The sequence below is a fragment of the Mastomys coucha genome, unplaced genomic scaffold, assembly GCF_008632895.1.
Source record: "Mastomys coucha isolate ucsf_1 unplaced genomic scaffold, UCSF_Mcou_1 pScaffold8, whole genome shotgun sequence".
NCBI classification, from domain to species: Eukaryota; Metazoa; Chordata; class Mammalia; order Rodentia; family Muridae; genus Mastomys; species Mastomys coucha.
Genome location: NW_022196914.1, coordinates 66688367 through 66715493, shown reverse-complemented (window position 1 = coordinate 66715493; position 27127 = coordinate 66688367). Strand labels below are relative to the sequence as shown.

The window sequence follows — 27127 nt, the reverse complement described above, 5'->3', positions numbered from 1 at the left end:
TGTTCTTGTAAATCCTGAATCTTGCATTTCACCTAAGTTGCTCTTGTTGGGCACCATTATTTAATTTTTGGAAGGGTCATATTATCTCTTTTTTACTGTTTGTGTTTTTTGTGATGGAACTTGGGCAGTTTGGGATATGTTGTTGGTTTTGTCTTTTGCTGTGAGGTTTTAGGTCATTCTGATAGAGTCGCAAGGCAGGGCAAGGCAACTGGATGGTTGGTTTGGGAGAGTTCCAACAGGGCAAAACTTAAGGGAGCAAGCCTCTTACGGTGCAGGAGCAGTTCTCTTCCCTTACTTTGCTCTGTGTGACTACAAATGAGAATGATATTTTGAATTTTGAATTAGCCATATTATAAATGCAGCATAGACCTATAGGAGACACAGTATTTGGTGAGGTTCCCAAAAATATTTGGACAGTTTTATCAAGTATATATATCCAGTCATGCTTTTCAGTTTACCATAGTAAATTCTGAGCTAGAGCTCTCTTTGTTAAGTAGTATCAGGTTTCTTGAACATGCTAAGTATGTGGACATCTAAAATGTCTAATAGAGACATACAATTGGTAATATATCTTACTAACTATGTAGTTTTTCTTACTTCTGTGATTTATATTCTTTTAAGAATCTATGTAATGATTATTCCCCCTCATAATATTATGTAAGGTTTTGCATGGTCTAGATTTTCTAAACTGCCAAATTATGATTATAGTACTTCATAATCTAGTTATTTTAATTGAGAGATTTTTTCACTTTATAAACAATTTGGTTTTGATTCTAATTCCTGTCCTTTCTCTGAAAGTTGGAATTTTTGGACTAATGAAAACAACTTTTAATATGATCCTGGAAGTAATTTTGTTTACAGTTTTCATTTCTACTATGTCTTCCATCTTTTGGACTGGATTTGACAAAAGACAATAATATCATGGTTATGAAAGTAAATAACACAGAATCATCCATAAGGTATGGGCTCTAAGACCCACTAAAAATGTTTATAGAAGATGGACTGTAGCAACTATAGAACCCCACACTTGTTGTTTTTCTTTGTTACAATGCTTACTAGTGAGGCTAAAAAGTTTATGAATATGATAATTTGTATTAATGCTTAGTGAGTCATGGGGAAAATGAACACATGTATACTACTCCAGTAGCTCATGCCTCGTGGGTTTATTCTATAAACTCACCTTTATTTGTAAATCAACCATAATGCAACCAGTGTTCCATTATGAACACACTAACTTGTCTCAAATTTCTGTCTTTACCTAACTCCCCTATAAGAAAGCCTAGGAGAGTTTTGGTCTGTCACTATTTATTGGTTACATTTTTCCCCTAGCTTTTTCTTCTCCCTTAGTTTAACATACTAGGTATGTCTCACTGAACTGAGTCATCTTGGCATAGTTTGTGAAGTATCATCCCAGAAGGACTTTTTATTTACACTTGTCAATTCTAATCTAGTGGACATATCATTGGAAGGTACTCAATATTCTGTTTTTGCAAAATTTATTTTTCCTGCATATTCTAAACTCTCTTGTGAATTGATCAGCATAACCATCATAGCAGAGTCTATTTTCATTAACAGAGCTCAAATCTTTCCCCTTTCTCAATCTTCCTCCTTCTCTTCCTCTTCCTGCTCCTCCCCCTCCTCTTTTTTCTTACTTTTGTTTTAGATTAATTAAAAAACAAATATCATTTTTTGAAATGCATTGATTTTAAAACTTAAATGCAATAAGCAGAAACTGCACCATTATTTTTAAAAGTTATTGAGTTAAACAAATTAGCCAGTTTTGACACAATATATAGGTAAGAAGTTCTATTGTTGTAAACAAATCTCTCCTATACTATACCAGAAAGTTCTCATCTTACAGATCTGTTTGCCTCTGCCAGGTAGAAAAAAGTCAATATGGCTGTGTGTGATGGTGCATACCTTTAATCTCAACACTCAAGAGGCAGAGATAGGCAGAGCCAAGAGTTTGAGGCCAGACTGGTCTATGTAGTGAGTTCCAGACCAACCAGGAGTACACAATTAAACTTTATCTTAAAAAAAGAAAGAAGAAAAGACTGAATTGAAATAGAAATCACTCAGTAGGCCCATCATTAACTATGCTAAACATTTAAATTATATTAGGATTTAGTTAGTAAGCATACTAAACATCTCTTTTATTAATTTTTCTACAGTCTCACTATGTAGTCCAGGTTGGCTTAGAACTTGTCTCTTCAGTGCTGAGATTGAAGGTATGCACAACCACAATAGAAGCACCAGCTTTTTTTAAAATTGAAAATAGAATTTTCATTTTTTTTATGATTTTCCTTCCTCTAAGTCCTCCTACATCTGCTCCACCTCCCTGCTTCTATCCAAATTTATACCCTTTCTTATTAGAAAACAGACATCATAAAAAAATAGACAAGATAAAATAAAACAAACCCACACCAAACTGGAACAGAAAAATAAACAAATAAATAGAAGAAAAAGAGCCAAAGTAAAAGGACAAAAAATACATACAAATGTAGACACACATTCACATACACAGAAGTCCTGTAAAGACACCAAACTAGAGATCAAAATACATACATCAAAGACTTGTAAAGTAAACAAACAAATTCTGACAAATCATTATGAGAAAAAGAACCTCCAGAAGTAAGAAACCTTTGTGTTTGTTTTGGGAATATACTGCTGGGTATGGGGCCTGCCATAAAAGTGACTTGTGTATGTGTTTTAAGCTGATACAGACCCTGTGCGTGCTGCTGCAGTCTCTGTGAGTGCACATATGTGTCCGTCTACTTATGCATGGCTTCTTTGGTGTTCCCCATCCCTGCTGGCTCCTAAACTCTTTCTGTCTCTTTTTCTGAAGGGTTCCTTGAGTCCTGAGCAGACAGATTTGATGGAGACTTAGGACTTAATGTCCCCTGGTTTTGGCACATTATCCAGTCGTGGTCTCTGTATTTTCTTCCGATCCACTGAAGGAGTAAGCTCTTCCCATGACAGCCGAGTAATACACTCATCTATGAGAAGAATAGAATAATATTGTTTCTAGTTATGGCCAACAAATGAATATTATTCAAGAGCAGTGATTGTCAGGTACATCTCAATTTCAGTTTAAAACATTTTGGTATAAAACATGAATAGATACTGTGTTTAAAGGGTTTAAAAAATTAAATTGTTCCTCAATACAATAGTAGGCTGAGAAATAATCTGTCTAGAAATTACAATAGAAAGTAAAATAAGGATTCTTAGGGAGTCTTTTGGTAAGGGGGACTTGTTAATTTTATTCTAAACTTATTAAATGTTAAAATAAATTATCAAATATTTATTAAATACTCTTCAAATGAACAAATTCCTTGGCCCTACTCTGTCCATATTAAAACTCATGTGAAAGCAGTGCATGAAAAATGTAGCAAAATGATTTACATCTTTTATTAGAAGTTTTGGAGTCACGTGGACAGGTTTGTTACCTGCTAGCTGCATGTCTTGGGTTTCCTAACATTTGTATGCCTAAGCTTTCTTAAGTATAAAATATGTTATCCTATGATATATGATTTATATGATATTCTCTATATACATTATATATACATCATATATCATCCTAGGGATGGTATAAAGACTGTTATTAAAGAGCCACCAGAGAAATGGAACCAATAGAATTTCATACACACACACACACACACACACACACACACACACACACACACACACCTGCACACACACCAGAATTGGTTCATGTGATTATGATTCTAAGAAGTTCCAGCAGCAGCAGCAGCAGTTAGTGTTGGCAAGTTGTACAACAAGGATAAATCAGTTATAATTTATATCAAGCTCAAGACTTAGGAGGAAATGGTGCTTTTTTTGTTTGTTTGTTTTGTTTTTTGTTTTTTTTTTTGGTGTTGAGTCTGAAAGCTAGAAGCGATGGATATCTCTGCTCAAAGCAGTTAGGTTTTATATTCTATTTAGTATTTAGCTGATAGAATGATGATGCCCATTCGCTGTGTATAGGACAGTCTGTTTTGCTTGGTCTGCTGATTCCAAAAATGCCCTTGTATATACATTTCAAATGTAAGAGTGTCCATGGACTGAGTCTGACTAACAAATTAAATTAATCAACATAAGTGAGAAATGATAACATGTGTGTAAAATGCTTCGTATAATGCTAGATGTAGAGTTAGCAGGAGGAGATGCTGGATAGCACCAGCACTGTCAACCAATACAGTCAGTATGATCACTGTCACCATCAGCCACATTGACACTGTGATCCTAATGACTTCTAAGTGCCTATTCTTCTATCTTTTCTGGTTCAAAGTCTTAACCCATTGATGAGAACAAAAACTAGCATAGATCTCAGATGTCTCAAGAGGGGTAGAATCCTCCTTGCTCATAGCTGGGACTGGCCTGAGAACTCATCACTCGATTAGTTGCTCTTTCCTTCCCCAATGACTGTTCCTACCTCCTGAGAATCATCTTCTTAAAGTCTTTGCTTGCAGGACTCTTACTCTCAAGTTCTACTGCTGTTCTGAACCCAAGTAATAATCATAGTAAAATGTCAGGGAAAGAATTAGTAAACATTACCACCCAATTTAGACACTCGAATGAATACACAGAAACATTAGAAGCAGTAACAATGAACTATGTTAAGTGACTTTAGAATACAAGGCAGCTATTTTTCAAGTAGTGTTCAAGCCCAAAAGTTATGCTTTCCTAGCAAGAGTGATGGCAGTGACTGAAAGTCCTCCAAGGGCTGAGGAGGAAATATTTCCTTTGATTGAAAACCCAGACTGTTGACTGGCTTGCCGCAAACCTATCTGTAAAAGCAGACAAGCATGCTGTAAAGATTTGTGCGAACCTGTGCTTTCCCCAGTGAGAAACCTGTCTTTGAAGTCTGATCTCTGAATAATTGTGGGCCGAGGCAGCAATTATTGCTGTGCATGTATTAGCCCAGATCTAAGGCGCTGTGTGGCCTGGCACAGGCTGATGTGGAATTGAAGAGAGACAGGATCTGAATACAGAAGACAGTCGGCGAGCTCCACACAACCAAAATAACAGCAGAGAAAGAGACTCAGAAGGGCTTTTGTGTGCTTCTTTGTGTTCTTGAAGCTATGAAAGATATAGGCATTTGTGAATGCACCTGTGAGGAGATACTAGCATCAGAAGATCCCTCGCTCACCAGCTCTGCATGCGTTCTGTTACAGGCATAGCAAATGAAACACACACAATTAGCTCAGTGTATTGCTTTACTTCTTCTCAATGGTTTCTTACTGTAGGTGTAGATTAAAAGTAGTCTCCCGTACTTTGTTGGTGTTAAATAGCTGAATTGTTGGGCATCAGGTAACAGCAGACATCATGAATTTGGTGCCTAGGAAGGCCACATCTTCCCCTTATGTATGAAGTCTGACCCAGCTTGTTCGTGTTAAGGTAGGCCACAGAATACATGACAGTGAAGTCGCCATGCTCAGCTCTGCCGGGCAGGTTTTTGTTCTCTTTTTGAAGGACAAGTAAATATGCATTTTCCCCCCCAAGGAGACAAGTGGCTAGTTGCACAGTTAAAGAGTAGCTGTTCTGAGAGCGTTGAGCTGAGAGCAGTGGAGCAATAATAGAGTTCATTTTTTAAGTGCCTGGGAGCTATGATTTTTCTCTTCAGATTCGGGTTTCTAAAACTGTTTTACTAGGGTCTGAGAAAAGAAGAAAAGTGAGGGGGATAAAGAGTTAGAGAAAGTCTCTCTTTTAATTTTTTTTTTTTTACAGTGAGTTTGGAGAAAAATAGAATTTTTATTTAACAACAGCAATAATGTTATCTTTGTCCTTTTCTTCTTATGCTGCCCACATCCTTCCTTTTGGAAACCTACTTTATGCTATAGTCTATCAGTTCAGTTTCTTTTTTTAAAATTTGCTAAATATTTTCTTCTATATGTGAGAACATGGCTGTGTTAGGTTATCTTGAACCATACAGATCCATATTTAATAGCTACCTGGTATAGTATTATATACCAAGTTGTGTTCTCTAAATGTGATTGACCCTGTCACTTAATTTTCAAAAATTGCCTTTCTCTGAAAAATCCCTTCTAATTGATTATTTGATTGCATGGATTAGTTGCATAGAAGATATAACTAAAAAAAAATGTAATTATCTCATCTAATAAGTACCTTAAAAATTCTACCTCTTTTCCACTGGATTAATATTTAAAATTCAACTTCCTGGGGTCTCAAATCCCACTGAATCAGAATTCCTGGAGTGCAGGTGTGGGAGCTATGTTTTAAGTTGAGCCAGAGAAATCTCCACTTCTGGGACTTTTATGTCATGCGTGTGTGTGTGTGTGTGTGTGTGTGTGTGTGTGTGTATGGCAGGGGGTTAGGAAGAGGAGAAGAAGAGGAAAATGGATTTTAAGAAAATCCTTGAGCTGGGCAGTGGTGGCACATGCCTTTAATCCCAGCTCTTGAGAGGCAGGCAGATCTCTGAGTTCAAGGCCAGCCTGGTCTACAGAGTGAGTTCCCGGACAACCAGGGCTACACAGAAACACCCTGTCTCGAAAAAACAAAGAAAAAACAACAAACAAACAAACAAACAAATGAAAAGAAAATCTTTGTAAAACTCAAGTGTCTTTAGTGTTTATTCTGTCCAGTTGTTTAGAGTGCTTGAGGGTGAAAAACCACATGGACCACAGGAATCTTAGCTTCGCTGAGACTTGGCCTTTCCTTTTGGGAACCTACATCTGTGCGTGAGGGTAATGGGAACATCCACATGCCAAGAGTGCCTACGTCTGGAAACACTTCAGGCCACTCTCGATGCGAGGTAACACTTCCTAGCTGTCGTAGCCAGTCAGATCCAGTCATGAGCAAAACCACAGTGCCTTTAGAAGTACCTTTCACGGCTCTCGGCTGAGTGCCTTGGTCCTTCCATCTGTTACTGAATCGCTGAGTGTCCGGGGTACAGAAGGAAGGATTATACAGCACACCTCGCTGTAGGGTAGGGTAGAATGCCGTCCTTCTCCATTCCTTATGTATTTACCATGTTGTTCTCAGGGTTTTAGGGGCACAGGCGCTGCCTTTTCGTTACACCTGTAGCATGAGTACTTTAAGCATAGTTTTATTTTGCTGCAGCATACTATATATACATGTTTTCAACTTTTATTTGAGGTATTGTACTTAGGTGATTCTTTTTTTTTTTTAAAGATTTATGTATTTATTTTATGTATATGAGTACACTGTAGCTGTCTTCAGACACACCAGAAAAGGGCAGAAGCTGCTGACCCCTGTGGTTGAATCACGGAAAAGGGGGAAGAAGCTGAGAAGGGTGACTCTGTAGGGGGACCAGGAATTTCATTTAACCTGAATCCCTAAGATCTCTCAGACGCTGGACCACTAACCAGGCAGCATACACCAGCTGATATGAGGCCCCCAACACATATACAGCAGAGGACTGCCAGGTCTGGGTTCGGTCAGAGAGGATGCACCTAACCCTCAAGAGACTGGAGGGCCTAGGAAGTTTAGAGGTTTGGTAGGGTGGGGACATCCTCATGGAGACAGGAGGCAGGGAGGAAGTGTGGGATGTGGAACAGTTGGAGGGTGGACCAGGAGGGGAATGAAGTCTGGAGTGTTAAAAAAAAGAAAGATTAAATGAAATGAAGGAATATTTTTAAAAAAAATAGAAATGGAGGCTGGAGAGATATCTCAGTGGGTAAAAGTGACTGCTGCTTAAGTATGGGGTTGTGACTTCAAATCCTCAACACTCATGTCAAAAGATAAGTGTGGCTATACAGTCTGGCCACCCAAGTGCTGGAGAAAATGGAGACTGGGGGGATTGCTAAAGTTTGCTGGCTGCAACTTCAGTAAGAGTCCTTGTTTTAATGGAAGAAAGGAGAGAATAGTGATGGATACCTGATCTCCACTGGCTTCCCTGTGCATGTATACTGTAACATGAGTATTCACATACTCATGTGTACATACTATATACATCACATACACATACTCACACGTACACACTCACACACACACACTGAATAAATAAATGAAAATACAATCTCAAAAAAGAGAATAGTTTTAAAGGCATTGTTTTGTTGGGCATATTTACACAAAATTTATAATGTCAAGATATTCTGATACAGGGACGGATGAGGTGGGTTTTGTTGTGACTGTTTTGTTATATTACTCAAAACCACACTCTTTCTACCCTTTCTGAATTAGTGTGAAGACTCCACAAGCTCCTTTATGAGTGATTTGTGAAGTGTTCTAGACAGAATGAGCCACAATGGTTGTATTCCGACTCTCCGCCTGAAGTACCCGCTTCTGTTCTTGGTACTTCACTGTGCTGTACAATAGATGCAAGTATGCTTTTTAACTCCACAAATTCACCACTACTATAACTACTAACACTTATTTACTGTCTGTTCAAATTTTGAGACGAAAAAAGGGATGAAACAACATGAGAACTTAGAATAGCTGACCTAATAACTGGTTTTTATACATGCGTATGTGTGTGGCTTTGAGTGTGCATGTATGTAGTAGGTACATGAGTGTGTGTGTGTCTGTTAGAGAGAGAGAGAGAGAGAGAGAGAGAGAGAGAGAGAGAGAGAGAGAGAGAGAGACAGACTATGGAGGGGGAAAACCAGAGGTAAACCTTGAATGTCATTCCTTAGCAACTTCCTACCGTGTTTTTTTGAGACGTGGTCTTCCACTGAAACCTGCAGAGCAGCCAGTGAGTTCTGTTGTCATGAATCACTTTTAATTTTCCTTCTTAGGTCTTAAATAATAAGCATGGACCACCAAGGTGACTCACTGAACCACCTCTCCAGCCCCCAAATTTGTATTGTATATGAGTCAAATTTTATCTGAGAGTCAGAATCTTAAGGAATAATCGAAATATTTTAGCTTCCTTAGAGAGACAGATTTAGGAGAATGTTGGATTGGCTAGGTTCCAAGCACACAGGTGAAAGTCATTAATATGAAAGTGTCCTTCGATATGTCAGAGTATTTTATGTAGTTATTTATTTTAAGATAATACTTAATATTTTAAGATATTTTATTATGTTGCTCACGGTGAAAGAAAACATATAGGCTTACATAATCCTATTGCTTTAGGCTCTTGTGCTGACAAACATGTACAACTGCACTAGCTGGCAATATTGTATGGTTATTGCATGAATATTTCATGAGATAACTAGTTGTATTTTTGTAATTTAATAACTATTTAATATAAAGTTAATACATAAAAAGTAATGACTTATTAAATAAAAAACAGTTCTAAAGCATATAAACTTATATAATAATATATCATTCAGAAACTTCAAAACACATAAACAATTAAAAGATTCACACTTTTTTATAGAAAATTCTTGGTGGCATTAGAGACTGATATATCCAGGGCTGGGGCCTTACTTTAGTGGGGCTTCTTCTCTAATAAAAGTGACAGGGTGACAGGTATCCTGGGATTTTGCAACTGCTTGTGGCCTGGACTCATTTCATTCTTCTAGTGGGTCCATCACCTTTCAGAAAATGAAGACAAGGTAAAATAAAAGCATGCAGCATATATAGAAAGACTCAAGTGCCTCAGGTCATTAAGAAATAAGAAACAAAACAATGATTTTAAGAGAGAAAAGCTTTCTTTTGTAAATTAAGGTCTAGTTTTCTAAAAAAAAAAAAAACCAAACTATTTTTTTAAACACTGGATTGCATCTACCAGATGATATAATAACATTGTATTTTTAATCAAGTCAAAAATATTTCTAGCACACAATTATAAACATTCACCCTCCTTTGTAAACCTGCAAGTTGGCTGAGCCGCAGACTACCTAAGCTGGGCATTGCTGATCTTTACTTGTTCAATTTCCTAGATTTAGTGTTTAGTGATTCCTTTGCCATAGCAGAAAAACAGTCTAAGGAGCCTGACTTCAGTGTATTGCAAACTTTTAGAGATATACTACTGAAAATTCCACCAGCCAGTGGTAAATGGCCTGACTGATCAGTAAAATAGCAATATTTCTAAAGAAGTAGTGTGTGTATGTGTGTGTGTGTGTTTGTGTTACATTTGTATCTGCTGGAAGATAGTATAGTTATCTATGCTTCCATTTTCAGCATTTGCTGGAACCTATTGTAAACTCAGATTCATTGCACTCTGTGGGACATCTGAGGGGGAGCCAACTTTCCCTAGAGCCACTAGAAATGGCAAATTTCCTTTGGCTCTTTGGGGCCACTGGCTGCCATGTCTAAGGAATTCTAAAGAGTAAAATGTGAAGTTTTCAATGTGGCCCTAGTTGCAGTGGCCATAGTTCTATGAAACAAAAGCCCCTGGGCTTCAACCCTGTGACTGTGTACTGCTAAGGAGGTAGAGTTTATAAAGATGATGCTCCTATTCAAAAGTACCCTTAAACTCAGTTCTCACATCTACTCTAGGGAACACAATACATGTCCATAATTTGGAAGTGAGCAGAGCAATAAACACTAAGATGAAATAGTCTTATTCTAAATAGATCCATGCTGAGCATTATTACTAAATGTGGGCTTAGTGTAAAGCATGTAGAAATTACTTGATTAGACTTAAATGCTGCTGCAGTCATTAGCCATCAAGTCGCTTCATTTTCTGAGATCCAGTTTCCCTATCGGTGCAATATAAGATTTAACTTGTATGTTAATACATATATTTATTATATTATGTAATGTAATATTACTAATACGTATGCTAAAATAAAATGGAGACAGCGGATTTTGAAACTTTATAGCATGGCCTTCGGCATTCATCTCCTTGGACTGAGTTCTTCCTTCACCATTTATTCAAAGTCTAATCTTACACTTCTATTTCTAAATTAGTGTTTCAGATTGTTATAAAAATTACCACAGGATTAAAATGATAGTAAACTATCATATAGCTTTGGCAGCCAGAAGTCTGAAAAGTCAAAGATTCACCATGGTTTGTGGTTTCTGCATCTCTGAGAAAACCTCTAATCACCTCTTCTTGTTCCTGGTCATGATAGCGTCCTCCCCACCCTAACATTTAATATCTGTCTGCACTTTTCCATGGATTGTTTACCACATCTCCTTTATGTTTCAAGCACCCTAGGTCGTTCCTCTATGAGTTCCTCTTGTGTGTTCTCTACTTGTATGAGGACACCTGCTATACTGGATTTTACAGCTATCCTATTACTATTTGACCTCATCTAATTTTTTCTAAAATACCTTTTATCCCAGAGGCTCACACTCACAGGCACTGGAGTTACAAATTTCATATATTTTTCTGGAGTTCATAGTTCAAACTGCAATATCCCACAATATCCACAAGCCTCAGAACCCAACAATAATGTATAATTGGGCTAATTTTTTTTTGAGAATTCATAATAAGGACCAGCCTTTCTCTCCACGTGAACATCATCACCGTTTACTCAGATCTTTCCAGAAGCATCTATAACACCTGCCTTTCCGTGAAAGCAGCATGGTTCCTAAGGCCAATATCCTCACCTTCCAAGTGATTATATCCACAGTTGGGGATTATTTTAAGGATTAAATTCAGTATGCTTAACCAAGGAAATGACACTTTGCAAATGCTTAATGAGCCCTAGCATTTATTTAAGCATTAGAATGAAGTACAGGAACGTGGTCTTGGTGGTTGGAAATAGTCACACATCAGCAAATCTCTAGGTATAATTTGAAATATGTAAAATTCAAATCTTATAGCTTAAAATAATAACTGCAGAGAGGTTTTCTCTTAGCCATGAGGGATATGTTGTGAGGACTGCAGTGCATGCCTGAAATCATGTAGGAATCCCTGAATTCTTTGCAGGTTTTTTTTAGAGCCTGTACTTTTATACTATAGGGACTCTAATTAAGGAAAATTAAAGTTCCTTGAATATAAGCACTGTGATACTGTGACAGCCAATTTAATAATGGAAGCAGCTAAGTAACTAGTGGGTAATGGACACAGTGTGGATACAATACAGAAGGAATCAACTCATGTTCCTGGTGGAGAATGGTGGAATGGTGCAGTAGTCCATTCTACTCAGCTGGTGTGTAACTGAAAACATAGAAATTACTCTGAAATATGGAAAGTGAAGCTTCCTTCACTTAACCAACAGTTCCAAGTGTCCCAAGTAACAAAACTGTTAACAACGAAATGCTGGCAAAGCAAGTTAAGGCATCTTTATTAGGTCATGACCGTCATCTTAAAAGGTGCAGCAAGAAAACATTTCAGCTAAAATAACTAGTGTACTTTTGGAGAAATGCTTTACTACTATATCACTATTTATAGAGAAGTAAAATCAGATTTGTTTTTTGTATTGCCAGTCCGACATTGAGTGCAAAAGACATGAATTATATATGTTTATATGCATACATATGTATATTCTGTTATTTAATTATTGACAATATCCATCAATGAATTTAAACATGCATTTAAATTAGTATGTAAACTCTCTTCAGGGCTCTCCACTTGGGCTTCCAGTGTCCACAGCCTCATCTGTAGCCTTTTGAAAACTTTGACCAAATAGAAGAAATGGGTAACCCAAACCACTTTCAAAGTTATCCCAGGGATACATGAGTAGGTTTGGTAAAGATGTTCTTTCCAAAAGACAACTGTAAATAAAAGCCCAGTCTCCGCACACTTTCTGGGGAGAGTACTGCAGATGCAACAAATCAGTTGAGGATAACACTTGAAAATTGAAGTGTTTCCCACAGTGTCCTCAAGGCAATGGTGCAAGCAAGAAACCAGAAGTTGAAATAAATATCAGGCTTGCAAGAGAGTTGGGACTAAAGCATATTAAAGTAATATATATATATACACTTTAAAAGGCTTACCAAAGAACCAGTCAGAAGTATGGTGGGTAAAATACGGCTGAGAATATTAAAATACTGCTGTGTTAATATAGGAAAATTGCCATGCCTAAGGCAGAGTGGATGAAAGAGACGGAAGGCCCCTAAAGTTCTCTGAAGAGGACTAGGAGGCAGCCAAGAACATTTTCATTCTTTCAGTAGAACGTCTCAAATGTCTTTGATGTGCTAGCTAACTAGTACAGCTTCTGCATATAAGAAGGTCTCTGTAGATGACTGTTGGATGAATATGAATAATGAAGCAAGATATTGTTTATCAGACTCAAGGGAAACTTCCCAAACACAGATTTAAGAAATAAACAACTTCTCATCCTACTTTTAGGTAGAACTATGTTATAAAAATGAAGCATGTTAAGACTCCATCAGATCTGGATTCAAATCTGACTCTGATGACGTCTGGTGCAATGGGCTCATTGGTTACATTCTATTGGTGTTCAGTGTCTGGGTGGGTTGCATCTTTCAATTAACTTAAAAATAATTAATGTCACAAACATGTTGTTCTTTTTGAGTGTTTCCCCTTATACCTTGTGCTGCTTAATTACTTGCCAACTTGACTAGGCTAACTGATTCCCTAATCAATTAGGCACCTAATACAATTTTTTGAGTGAGTTTGTGATGAAAATATTAGACATGATTAGCAGTGGAATAGGTGATCTAAGTAAAGATCTTCTCTCATCAATGTGGGTGAAAATGACCCAGTCCCTGGAGGAAACACATACACAATAAAGTAGAGCAGGGAAAACTTCCTCCTTTAAGATCCTTCTGCCCATCTTCATCCCTCAGTTTTGGAGACCTCAGTACATTGGCCTTTGGACTCTGGAATTTATATCAGTGAGGGCTTGGTTCTCAAGGCTGGAATATGAATCAAATGATACCAGTATCTGTGGTCCTCCAGTTGGTATGTATTATGTGAGTGGCTTCTTGGATCTTATAATTTGGTAATTGCCTTAGTGAATCTCCATATATATAAGCATCTCTCTGTATCAAATTTCATATTTCTCTGGGGGAAACTCTGACAGTTTTACATTCTTCCTCTCTGTTTATTGTTTTTTGTATCTCTCAAAATTTGCTTCTCTTATGATTATCTCCATCCAATCTTTGCAATTGAGCCTACTATGACTTCTGAATGTACTCTCTTAGTCCATCCTTCTGCTAGTATCCAGCCCTAAGATGCTTAACCTGACACAGGATAATAACGATGAGGAGGATGATTACGTGCAGCCTCTATGCTTCAGCGCATAGAAATAGTCATGGAAAGTGGATTCAGAAAAGAACATGATTCTAATATCATACCCTTCTTGTTCTTTCTATTCTTCCTATAGAGACTTGGGCAATCAATCTCCTTCCCATGACAGTTAAAGCTGAATTTTACAATGGAGACAATGAAACTATGTGTAATAGGGTTTACCTATATGTCTTTCAGTTCCTCAGGTTATCAGGGCTGGGTCCTGGGTCTGCCTTAGAATTATATCTGCCAAATAGTCAAACATGGACTTTTTCTTCCTCCTCCATTTTTCTTCTTCCTTCTTTTCTCTGTGTGCATAGTTTGTACATATTTTCATGGGACTCTCTCTCTCTCTCTCTCTCTCTCTCTCTCTCTCTCTCTCTCTCTCTCTCTCTCTCTCTCTCTCTCTCTCTCTCTCTCTCTCTCTGGGGGTGGGATGGCAAAGGCCAATATTGTGTGTCCTTCTCAGTTGCTTTCTGCTTTACTTTCTGAGGGGATTATTCTCTTTGAACCTGGAGCTTGTCAGTTTGGTTAAGCTTGTTGCCAATGAGCTTTAAGGGTCTGCCTGTTTCTGCCTCTAAATGCTGGGATTTCAAATGCTCACTGCCACATCCAGTTCTCGTGCAGTAAGCATGTTAATAACCATTTATTCTACTCCCCTAGCATGGACTTTTGATGTGAGTAATAGAAATTGAACAGCTAGTACTGCTTTAAAATGGAACATCACAATATTTCCCAATAAGAAAGCTATTTTAGTGCATGGCTTAATGGATATCAATCAGAAGAGGCAATGTCAGCTAGTCACTTAAAGCCTGGAAAAACATTAGTCAGAGTGACTAGGAGTACAGAAATTTGGTATTAGTCAGCCAGAATATGTCACAGTAACTTCTCTTGGGGCTGGAATCACATTTAAAGTCCTATTTGGGGATTTTGGTGCATTCTTCTAAGAGAAAGCACCTATTGAGTCCTGACATGGCATTACATAATTCATTTAACTCCTGTTCCATGGGTTTTAGGAAAGAACTTACAAGTGGGACCATTATTTAAGGAGTGTTTAGTAGGATGTAATAAATTATTTACTAACCTAGAAATGCCTATGGTCAGGTAATCATTGCTAAAGGTCAACTTAGGGAAAATGGTAAAATTCAGTAGAAAGCCAGGTTTACTATGGTTGGGATTCTTTTCCTATCTAAGAAACTAGAGAGTTAGTATCTGCCCTTTAAACCCAGATAAAGATTGTCTTCTTTTGCTTTACCACATGTTCTAAATGATTTTCTTCCATCTCTAAATCTCTTCCTATTTCTTACTAGATTTTGCCAACTTGACATATGCTAGAGATACCCGGAAAGGGGAACTTCTGATGAAGAATTGTCTCCATTAGATTAGAATGTGAGCATCCATGTGGATCATTTTCTTCATTAATTACTCATGCAGGAGGCTCCAGCCCACTGTGGTTGGTGATACCTTTGGAGAGGTGGTCCTGGGTAGTGTAGAGAAAGCTGATTCAGTAAGCCATGGTGACAAATGAGTGAACAGCATTTTTTCATGTTTTCTGCTCCAGTTCCTGCCTCAAGGTTCCACTCTTGGGTGACTGCCTTTGTCTTCTTGGCCAGAGAAATGTAACTTGTAAGCCACATAAACTCTTCCCCACCTAAGTTTCTTTATATTTGGCAGAGAAACAAACTGAAACATCCCCCGAATCCCAGGTCAACCTCATCTTTTAGTACTTTTGCCTTTGGCACTTAGGTTTTTTGAACTAGCATTTATTTTTTATTTTTTATTTTATTTTATTTTTTGGTTTTTCAAGACAGGGTTTCTCTGTGTAGTTCTGGCTGTCCTGGAACTCACTCTGTATACCAGTCTGGCCTTGAACTCAGAAATCCACCTGCCTCTGCCTCCCAAGTGCTGGGATTAAAGGCGTGTGCCACCACTGCCTAGCTGTACTAGCATTTATTACTTGCCTAACATTCATAGTTTACTACACAGGGCTTCCTGGAACTTTTACAGCAATCTAGATGGTTAACATGTTTAGCAATCAAGGTATGCTATAGCTTTTTCCTAAGGAGAATATCACTAAACAGAGAGTACAATGATAATCCCAAAAGATGATTCTAGTAACATCTAGCTATGTATATGTAAAAGAGTTCATTAATGGGACAAGGTCAACTTATTAATGGCTATATCACCAAAGAGTCCCCTTCTCACAGCACTTCTCAAGTGCTTATTTATTCTTGGGGTGGTGTTAGCCTCATCTTGACTTCCAGCAGAAGCTGTCAATGGATCTAATCTTTTTATTTTTATTTTTTCTGAGACAGGATTTCTTTGTGTAGACTTGGCTGTCCTAGAACTCACTCTGTAGACCAGGCTGGCCTTGAGCTTAGAAATCTGCCTGTCTCTACCTCCCACAGGCTGGGATTAAAGGCATGCACCACCACTGCCCAGCTAATGGATCTAATCTTATGAAGAATTTTGTGGTTGATCACAGCTGTTCTGAATCAAGAAGATAATCATGGCCAACTCAGAAGAAAGAACAATATGTGAGACTACATTTGTGGAAAAGTATCTAGCTCGAAGTCCTTAGTACACTGAGTACAATAGACATGCTCAGAATGAAGAATAAACGTAGTCATAAAATTTGCCTTCTCCCTAGTCAAATTGAATTAGGTTTATCTTTCAAAATAGCTTATCTAGTAAGTAGGCAAGTTAGTAGTATAAGAGATTTGAAATCTTTTAAATTAGAGGTATTTATGAATTTAAAATCTATAGTATATAAATTAAATTCATAATATAAATCAGAAAGGATCCCTGAAGCACCCTTTTCTTTGCAGTAGAGAGAGAATTAAAGGGGTTATAATATCGACTTTAAAGTAACTATAGTGATTGGCAAGATATCATACTACTGTGCTTTTTCTGTTTATATTAACTGAGCTAAAGAGATTGTGTTTAATGGAAACATTTGGTGAGTTTAATTTTTAGTAATACAATTGCTGTGAAAAATTCAAAATTCTATAAGACTTCAAGGTTATTGTATATGATTCCTCAGGTAACATATTTCCACTTTGATATGAAAATGACATACATGTTTTATGTTATTTCTCTATTTCTCTATTCTATCTATGCATTATTGTCTATTTAGTTTTTAAAAATAATTATTAATGGCTTTAATAGATCATTTTTTTATTCAAAGTTCATGTTAGTAGCTAGAACCAGGGGAAAACAACCCAAATATTCTGATCATTTATATGTGAGCTTTACAAGAGGTTGAATGAAAATGGACATCTAATTATAACCTTTATACAATAGTATAAATAATGTGGCATGGCTTTGTTTGTAAAGAAACATGTTGAAATATGACCTCATAGTGTCAAAAATTCTGGGCTTCAGGATGCTGTGATTGTATCACTCTGGGCAGGAGGCTGGGTAAAAAGTATGAGAGGCCCTGGGTTTCATTTTATACTAAATCAGGATAGGGCTATTTGGTTTGGCTTAGAGTAGGAGCCATGTTCTATATGGAGTTAGAAAGGTCACTTACCTCTTACAGTGATTTGCTTTCGAGCCTGCAAAGATGGTGCTCCTACAGAACTGTGGAGATGGGACTGTGGACTGTGGGACGTGGAGGTCATTTCTCCCAACTACTTCTGAATTGTTTGCTACTCATATCTTCCAGACCAGTAGATCCCCAAGTTTCCATGTCCTGAAGTGACTAGAGGTAATAAAAGTCAATTGTTATGAACTCCTATCAAGTGAACGAACGCATGTGTTTTGAAGGGCAGTTGTAAAATGGTAATTTTCATTTTCCATTTGCGTTCTTTTAAAAATAGTTTTTCTTATAAAAAAGCATACAGAAACATTTATGAATTTATCTCTTCTATCAGGAAGCTGTATGGAGTCAATTCGGATTTAGCTTCCACAGCAGATGGCTGGTTGTTAACTACCGTATTGTGTTCACTACAAATGTGTGCAAACAGGGCAGTATACTTGTGACAAATAGTTTACTTGTTTGCCTGCATATGCAATTTCCGCTGATTTGTGAATTTGGGGTCTTAAGTAAATTCTCCAATCAAGGTGATAGAGCTGAGTTCCATGCTACTTTCATCACATGTCACTGCCAGCTAGAAAGTAGTTGGCTAATTTTAATTTTATGCTTCCAATCAAAAATTGCATGATAGAAATGAATTCATCCTAACAGGTAATAATACATTTGAGTAAGATATTAAGCACGCATCTTCACCTTGTCAAAAACAACATGTCTTTCTTCTCCAGGTGAATGGGTCTCGGTGACAGCTAAACAGGAGTCACCTTATCCCTCAGTAGGTGTTACTGACGAACCCTTGAAAGAGCCCAGAAAGCAAGAATGCTGCCCTGCAAACCAGTGTAGTCCAGTCCAGAAGAAGTTAGGATAGCAAGGTGGCTGCTGAGATGCTTTTCAGGAGAACTAAGGCAGCTGTCCTCTGAATGTTCTTCAAAACCCACTGTACACAGCGTAAGTGGAAAACCCTACGAGTAATTTTAAAGACAAATGTTTAGAAACTTTAAAAGATACCTTTGTTTATAAATCTATTTATGATGACTTTTCTCTTTGTACTTTTTTCCTCTGTATTTTTCTTTCTTGCCTCACACTTGACCATTCATTTTTATTGTTGTTTTCATTTGAGAATCCCCCTGCTTTCTAGACGCCTACAGTTTCTTTTCTTTTTAATGCAAAGGAGAAGCATTCCCTTATATTAGGAGTCACAATGAGAGATTATCTTAAACGCACTGGCTGTTTTGTGTTTGGGATTATCTTGAATGTTTTTAGACATTTGTTTTGAAAATTTATGGTGAAGTGACCTTAAAAATTTTACTCTTCTCAAAGTTTTCCCCACTGAAATGACCAGCAATTTATCTAGAATTGAGAAAGTGTTTGTGTATGGATTCAGCTAACTGTATAAAGTAATGGCTTACACATTGTGGCTGTTTTTCTGTCCTAAAATAAAGTGGGATAAGTTGTCTCATCAAATCCCAAAAGCAAGCAACAACCAAAAACAAAATGATAACAAAAAACTCCACTTATTCTATTTAAGTTTTAGACTATGCAGAGAAAAGGATGCAAGTTTTGAAGCCAAAATGGGATATGAGTCCAGGAACCAGGAGCAAAAGATAATATTTAGTAAATGAAAAAAATAGGAAGCAGTCTGGAAAAAGTCAAGATGATATACTAATATATCTGCATTATGTTTGGTATTATAGTTGGGAGTCCCAGGAACATATTTTAAACATATTAGAAAACATATTTTGCACGTACTATTTTATTTACAAAGCTCTCTTATAGAACTTCTAGAATAGAATCTTTATGTGTTATACAAGAGAAGGTGGTTGTAGTGAGAGAGCACTGAGCTCTTAATTCCAACAAAATAGATTAAAGTGAACATCTGCCTTGGCAGAATACAGCTTAAAAACCTTCCAAGTCCTACATCAGTATTGTCAGAAAGAACAGTCATTGTGAGTGTTTATGGTTGTCACCACTGGCATATCCTTTATCTAACTGTGGGCGAGCATGATAAATACAACACTGTTGCATCATGGAGGGCAGCCATGGCTGGCAGTGAGGGTACCTGTGTCAAGGTACCTTGGCTAAATGTCACTGAAACAGAATGGAGGTTGAGGAGCACAGAGGTGTGGTTCTGCCTAGGAGCTAGACCCTAGCTTCCATAATCTTTCTTGCCCAATGAAGTAGTGAAGAGCACAGTGCTGCAATGCCGAGCTCATAGTCTACAATGTTCCTCATTCACCTTTTTACTTGGTAGTTGGTATTTGTTGAGTGACCATATGAGATTTTTACATGAGAACTACAAATCATAGCGGTGGCCATTAGAATACTCAGAGGCCATATTCCTTTTACGGAGTTGTTAGCAGAGCAATGTAACTTAGTGTTGGAGTTCTTTTAATTGTGTAAAATAATGGATGAGTCTTATACATAGAAACAGTAAGGAGAAGTAAAATGTGGTGAAGTTGAATGTGGACATAGGCTTATGATCAATCCTCTGTTGTAAAGATGAGGATGCAAAGTATTAGGAAAAAGAAGAAATAGGATTATAAATCTAGGCATTTGAGATTTTTAGGGTATATACTTTTTGTCTTCTTTATAGTAACCAAGTTTCATGTATATGTATGTGTATGTGTACGTGTGTGTATGTATATGTGTATGTGTACGTGTGTGTATGTGTATGTGTACGTGTGTGTATGTATATGTGTATGTGTACGTGTGTGTATGTGTATGTGTACGTGTGTGTATGTGTATGTGTACGTGTGTGTATGTGTATGTGTACATGTACATGTGTGTGTATGTGTATGTGTACGTGTACATGTGTGTGTATGTGTATGTGTACATGTGTGTGTATGTGTAAATATGGCACTGTACTTGATTGTGCTCAGGAGGAAATGGTCCTCTTCAGCAGGTGATACCTAGAGCCGTTGGTATCCTGGAGGAGGAGTTCCCAAAATGAAGGGGCTATCATTCAGTGCAGAGGATTCACAGTATTCTAAGGGGTACCCTTTGTCCTTGGTTGTATAGATGCAAGACACTGAAGAGAGTAGAAGAGTTGGCTCTGCTTCTTTATACATGTTTTGAGGTAGAGCTTGTTTATGTGAATTCTTAAGGGAATAAGACTTAATAACAATCAGGTAAGCTAATAAGGTTGGAGGGAGGATGGGAAGGGATTATATAGTGCCTGCTAGCTTCTGGGGTAAGTAGTTTTATGCCTGTTATCTGCTAGTAATTTCTGATGGAAGTTCAAGTTTCTATCAGGTAGCACCTGGAGCACAGAATTTTGACAGTGAGGTTCAGATATGGGCAGAAACTCGTCTTTTTACTGCTGTCATTGGGTAGTTGAGAATGATGTTAGTGTCTGACTTTTACTATTAACAAAAGGCAAGAGTTAAAATTTTTGCTCAGCAAGATTTTGAGTTAATGAAAAGCAATTAGGTGTTTCCCTTCTTTTTTATTATGAAGAGAACTGGGGATATGAGTCATTACTATACACCATATCCACAGAGGATTCTCACCCAATGAGGGTGCAATTGCATTCACATTGCTAGTTTGATCTATTAGGCAGTTATTGTTAATGTAGGCATGAGGTTTTACTTGTATAAATATCAATGTTCTGAGAAGTTTATTCTCTCCACTGAGTATCGAAAACAGCATTAGTAGTGATTATGTGTTTCAAATTAAATCCACACAGTCATCAATGATTAATATGTTTAAACATGTGGGTATCTGAATTGCAGTTACCAAACTCAAGAGTATAGGATTTAGAAAATATAATCAAGAATGTGAGCTTATAAAAACAAATATCTAGTAGCAAAATCAACACAGATATTATAAATAGAAACCTGCATGTGAATGAATGACTAGAATATTGACATTTGAGTTACCTTATTAAATATGATCATGTTCATGATCTGAGTGTACTGTAAAGAGCTAGTTTCTCCTCATGCATAAGCTATTCATTGAGAGTCAAGAGCACATAGATGCATGGTTCTCTGTATTTATTTTTCTCTTTTTCTCAAATTCCCATGAACCCTTAAGTTGTTATATGGACTATATGGATGCTTACAAAAGAATAGAATGTTTTGTTTTTGGTGTTATATGGCACTACTTTGAGACTTTGACTCTCACCCTTGTACTGAAGACACATAGAAGGGCCCAGGACCACATCCTGAAGGGTCAGATCATCACTTTTAATGTGCCAAGGTTAGGCCAGGAAGGCTATCTCCTATTCAGGACCACATGCTGTCTTTTGTCAGTGCAGCATGTTGTTGGAAACCATAAAACCCTGTTCTCCACATAGGAAGACATTGAATTACAGAGGTCTAAGAAATATTTTCCCTAGAATTGCTTATTGGTGCAACATGGCCTCCTGCTGTCCCCAGTTTCCTAACAGCAAAAGCCAGGACACATTACATTCAACAGGCTCCTTCAGTTTCTGCTAATGTCTCGGCCTGCTGTACCTATGCTGTTGTAGAGGACATGGCTCCTAGAATTTGGCTTATGAGGAAAAACATTCTGTAAAGGAAAATGAACTAGGGTTGGTGTTCATGAGTCAGCATCCTTCTGACTCTATCCAGAGCTGCCATGGCTGTGATTCTTGTTTATCGCAGCTATCTAGCCTCCTCTTAGTCTTAGTACCTAGAAAATCTTCAGGCTGGCTGGCTGTGTTAGGCAGATCCTTCCTCTCTAACCCAGCTTTGCCAAGGACCCTGTTGGGAGCAAGTCCTGCTCAGCAGCAGGGAAAACCTTAATGAATAATCCATTGGCTTTAGGCTGAGTATTGATCTTTAAAAGGCTATGCCACATCCTAAGAATGTGAAGAAGTGATTACATTTGATGTATCACAAGCTTGCTTGTATATGTTTATAAATGGACCATTTTGATACAAATTGCCTTGAAAACATCATGGCACCAGGTTCCGGTGTTGGTATCTTTGTGGAGGCTCTCATCAATTATGTGTGCAGATTACTGACTGAACAAAGATCATTCCTGCTTACCAATTCTGTCAGATTGCTGTCAGCCAGGAGAGTTACTTCCAAATGTAGGCTAGTTTATGAAAAGGACATCCTCTTAGGGACTCATCTCTGAGGTGGGCACTATTTGCATTAACTTAGTTATTTATTCATGGATTTTCCAAAGCACCGAGAGAGTGATTGAAAATTTCCTTCTCAAAAAATGCACGAATTTAGCTTTATTAGTTGTTATCTGCAACTCCAGTTTTAGTTGGAATACCTCAGAACAGTCTTCGAGTTCTTGATCTCAGGAAACAAGCTTTGTAGTTAATCTGCCAAAGGCAATTAACTGACTTTGGGGGTTTTGGAGGCATCCAGTGAAGGTCAGAACACCAATTCTCACCACAGCATCTCTCTTCAGATATCATCTCTACCTCCAGTGATGGAATTGTATTTATAGCTCTTTATAAATTAAGGTGTTTGTTAAAATTAACTTGGATAAGGAAGTCATTATCCAACAGAACAACACTGAGAGGAAAAAAAAGACAATAACAGATGCAAAGAGCAGTCTTTCATTAGGGCCAGAATGAAAGTAGATGCTCAGATACAGGTAAGGATGGTAGGGATTTGTTTGGCTGTAGAGGTTGTGAGAAATATCATCAGAGACCATTTCGGTGTGTTAAGCTTGGATATGGAAGCCTCCCCAGTGACCTTGAGAGAAGGAATAGGGTCAGACATCCTTGTACATACTACATCTGAACAGAAGAAGAGCCTTGTGCTTCCAAAGAAAAAACTAGCCAACATACTGGCTGAAACTCAGGCAGCATACAAATAAGGTTAAGAGGGCAGTTTCTCAACAGCCTTGAATGGATTGGAAGAGTCAGGCATAGCTATGACATAAATATCTTTGAAGACTCAGAAAGAACTGACCCTTAAAGGTAGACACAAAGCCTGCAGGATCAAAGAAGTAGCTGCAGTTAGGAAAGGCTAAGATCTGTAGGTACACTGCTTATTTTTTTTATTACAGATATGAGAATCAGGGTACCCAAGTTTCTTCTTCCATTGTGGTGATCTGTGCTCCATGGTTCATGGATTCTTATCTAGGAACACCGCTTTACTGTGTGTGTCTGTCAATGGGAGAGTAACTGAGGGTAGAAAAAGGGGGCTGTCATGAAAGAAAAATTCTCAGATTTTCTTTCTTATATTCTGAAAGTTTTTAAGTGAAAGAAAGCTAGGGATATCTCTTTACAAAATGGCCCTAAGGCTGGCTGGATAATTTTGGTGCTTCACTGACCAGTGGTTGGTTTCATAAGCATGAGTAAGAGCCTCCTCTCTATTGAAGATGCCTGGAGCATCTAAGTTTCTGTAAGTTTCTGAGGCAAATGCCAGGTATGTCCATACTCTGGGCTTTGTCGATACCCCTAAAAGGAAAGATAATGACTAGAATTTCTCTAACATTCTACAGTTCAAACTTCTGTATTATTTTCCACTTTTCAGACCCAATATCTCAGGTCTAGAAGCTTCATTCCCATCCTTGTATGACCCCAAGAATTGTGTAAATACTTGTCTTAACTCCACATGAAGTGATGTATTCAGTGTATTCCTGAGTCAGAAACTGTCATTATGAAAGTGTGTCATTATTGACTGAAACCCAAAGTCAAATGAAGCATCAACACAAAGGCATGCTACACCTGTTTCATTATTAATGAAGAAAGGATAATTCAGATTCACAACGAAGTTTATGATCAGAATGAATCTGAGGTTTGAGTTTAGTGTCAGCACTGAGTTTGACTCGCCTCATGTTTCGGTACACAGAAGCAGTCCAAAATGGCCTTATGAGCTCATGACCTCTTTCTTTCCTTCCTTCCTTCTGTCCTTCCTTCCTTCCTTCCTTCCTTCCTTCCTTCCTTCCTTCCTTCCTTCTGTCCTTCCTTCTGTCCTTCCTTCCTTCTTTCCTTCTGTTCTTCCTTCCTTCTTTCCTTCCTTCCCTTTCCTCCCTCCCTTCTTTCCTTCCTTCTTTCCTTCCTTCCTTCCTTCCTTCCTTCCTTCCTTCCTTCTGTCCTTCCTTCCTTCTTTCCTTCCTTCCCTTTCCTCCCTCCCTTCTTTCCTTCCTTCTGTCCTTTCTTCCTTCCTTCCTTCTGTCCTTCCTTCTTTCTTTCCTTCCTTCCTTCCTTCCTTCTGTCCTTCCTTCCTTTTTTCCTCCCTCCCTCCTTCTCTTCCCTTCCTTCTTTCCTTCCTTCCTTCCTTCCTTCCTTCCTTCCTCCCTCCCTCCCTTCTTTCTTTCCTTCCTTTCTGCCCCATTAATCCTTGCAAATGAATAGATCTATAAGGAAAGAGGCTCATCAAGTAGGATTTCAAGATAAGACAATTTCCTGTTTCCCTTGGGTTCTCCAGTATGGCATGGAAACACAGGTACTCTTACTGCTGCATAGATTAGAGGAATTCAGCTTGTACCTTATTCAGGAGCAGGAAACCGTTTAGAAGAGGAGGTATTTCCTGTTTCCCAGAATTCCTCATGATCACTGGGTATAGGAAGTGTGGGTGGACATCTTAGTAGAAGAAACAGGTAGAAGCTTCTGAAATTACTAGGAGAGGGTTTGGGAGGCTCTCCCTAGAAGATACAGAGTAAAGATGAAAATAGAAGGAATATTTGATAAACACTTTAAAAACATCTTTCTAACAGTCATTTCCATTAAATGTTGTACTTTCTATTCTCTTTCAGGTGGAGCCTTCTTAGGGATGAACATGAGAGGGGTCCAGATAGACGCCTATGGGAAGGCCACACCTTGCTAGTCCCACATTCCGTAGGTGACAATCCCTACCTTGATTACCACCAGCACAATTATTTTCAACTTCAAGTTGCTCATATTCAGCTGTTTTCTCCCATGATCTCTTCAGATCCACATCCCCAGCAAGTCGTGTGTCCCAGTTTGAACCACCAAACTTTCTAAACAATTGTGATTCATTGGGTCATGGTGTGATTAATTTTTTTTTCATTTTTGTTTGGCATTTGAATCAACTCCCTCTAGGAGTTATAGCAATGATAGAAGATAAATGAAACCATGTTTATTACAACTCACTCTATATAAATCATCTTGCCCTTGGTGAATGGATAAGTGGCTATTTGCGAAACAGTAACCTGAATGTGCTCAGTACATATAGGAGCAGATGCCAAAGACTATGGAATTGAAGTAATGTTTCATAACAGGTTCATTTCAGGTTGTACTGATAAAATTAAATCCCCCTCCCCAGTTGCTTCAAAATACTGTGGCTTAGAACTTGTACAGGAATGAAAAAAGGATAGTTTTGAGAGGCTGAATGTCAATGTGCCAGCCATCAGAAGCAAGTCCAGGGGACCCTGTATATATTCCTCAGGACCAAGGAAGATGTGGTGATCTTCATGCAGGGCTGAACCTGAGTGGAGCAATGGTGGGTGGAAGTCTCTGGGCGGAGTCGTTTCCATTAGGAGCTCCAAGGAAGTTTCCATTAGGACATGGATAAGTCTCCCAGGAATCTGAAAATAGACCCATGGGCAAATCTGGAAATTTACATATTAGATAGACAAGAGTGTGTGTCTATGATAGTTCAGTCAAAGGATTCCAAGCTCTTTCTACCCTAGAATACCTTCCATACCAACCTGTTCTCTCTTTCAGACATTTCCTCTTTAAAGGAGAAGGTTAGGGTGAGATCTCTTCAGGGGCAAATAAATCCTGTTAATTATGAGTTGTTAAGCTACATTAGCAAGTTAATGTTTTTTATATAAATAAGTAATTTATATTTTAGCATTTAAGTCCCCTTTCTGTATCAATATCTGTGACCAGCTATGTTCAAAAGTGCTTCACCCTTATATAAGTATTATTAAGATAATTAAAAGACTAACCATAACTCTACTTTTTCCTGTTACTAGAAAAAGAATCTCAAAATATAAACAGTGAGATTGAAATTGTTACTACAATGAAAAAATACTTTCAGGTTAAAAAATATTTGGTTTTTCCATATTTGATATGAGTAACATGTTCATTATGGGTTGTTTTCTGATTGTGATTTCATTATCATACAGGACTATAGCAAAGTACTATAAATAGATTTTTTTTTATATTAGATGTTTTATTATTTACAATATCTCCTTTCCCAGGTTCCTCTCCAAAAAATAAAATAAAATAAGAAAACAAAAACAAAAACAAAAACTAAAACTAAAACAATCCCCTGTTCCCCCCCCCCAAACAAATAAAAATGTGTTGCCCCACAGTGCTGGAAGTTAGGGAGTTTGAAATCAAGGTGTGGGCAGTGTTTGTTCCTAAGGCACTGAGGGAAACATTGGTTCCAGTCTTCTCTCCTTGGCCTATGGCTAGCTGACTTTTGTTTCTTTACAGCTAGGTTTGTCTTTTTTCCCCTCAGATTTCTTGTTTTCACAAGGACACATAGTATTCCATGAGTGTCCTCTTTAATAACCTCATTTTAACTCAATCATCTGTAAAGATTTATTTCTAAATAAAGTTACAGGCATTAGAAGCTAGGAGTTAGATTCTTTTGAGCTGATATACTTAGCCCATTTGGTGAGTTTCCATAATGGTATTTAATGGAGAAAAAGCAGTGGATTCATTCATCAAGTGGGTGATGGTCTTTGTT

General features: G+C 37.8%; 2 long non-coding RNA genes across 2 annotated transcripts; one reads left to right on the top strand and one right to left on the bottom strand.

The window, feature by feature from the left end:
- Positions 1 to 2737: 2737 nt before the first annotated feature.
- LOC116083493 lies at positions 2738 to 18510 on the bottom strand. The gene is made up of 4 exons (XR_004115747.1): positions 18249 to 18510; positions 17550 to 17720; positions 9355 to 9461; positions 2738 to 2996 (listed from the first exon to the last, which is right to left on the bottom strand). It is a non-coding gene; the product is annotated as an uncharacterized LOC116083493 (long non-coding RNA).
- A 6499-nt stretch (positions 18511 to 25009) lies between these two features.
- LOC116083492 lies at positions 25010 to 25573 on the top strand. Its single transcript, XR_004115746.1, has 2 exons — positions 25010 to 25064; positions 25221 to 25573. It is a non-coding gene; the product is annotated as an uncharacterized LOC116083492 (long non-coding RNA).
- Positions 25574 to 27127: the final 1554 nt, after the last annotated feature.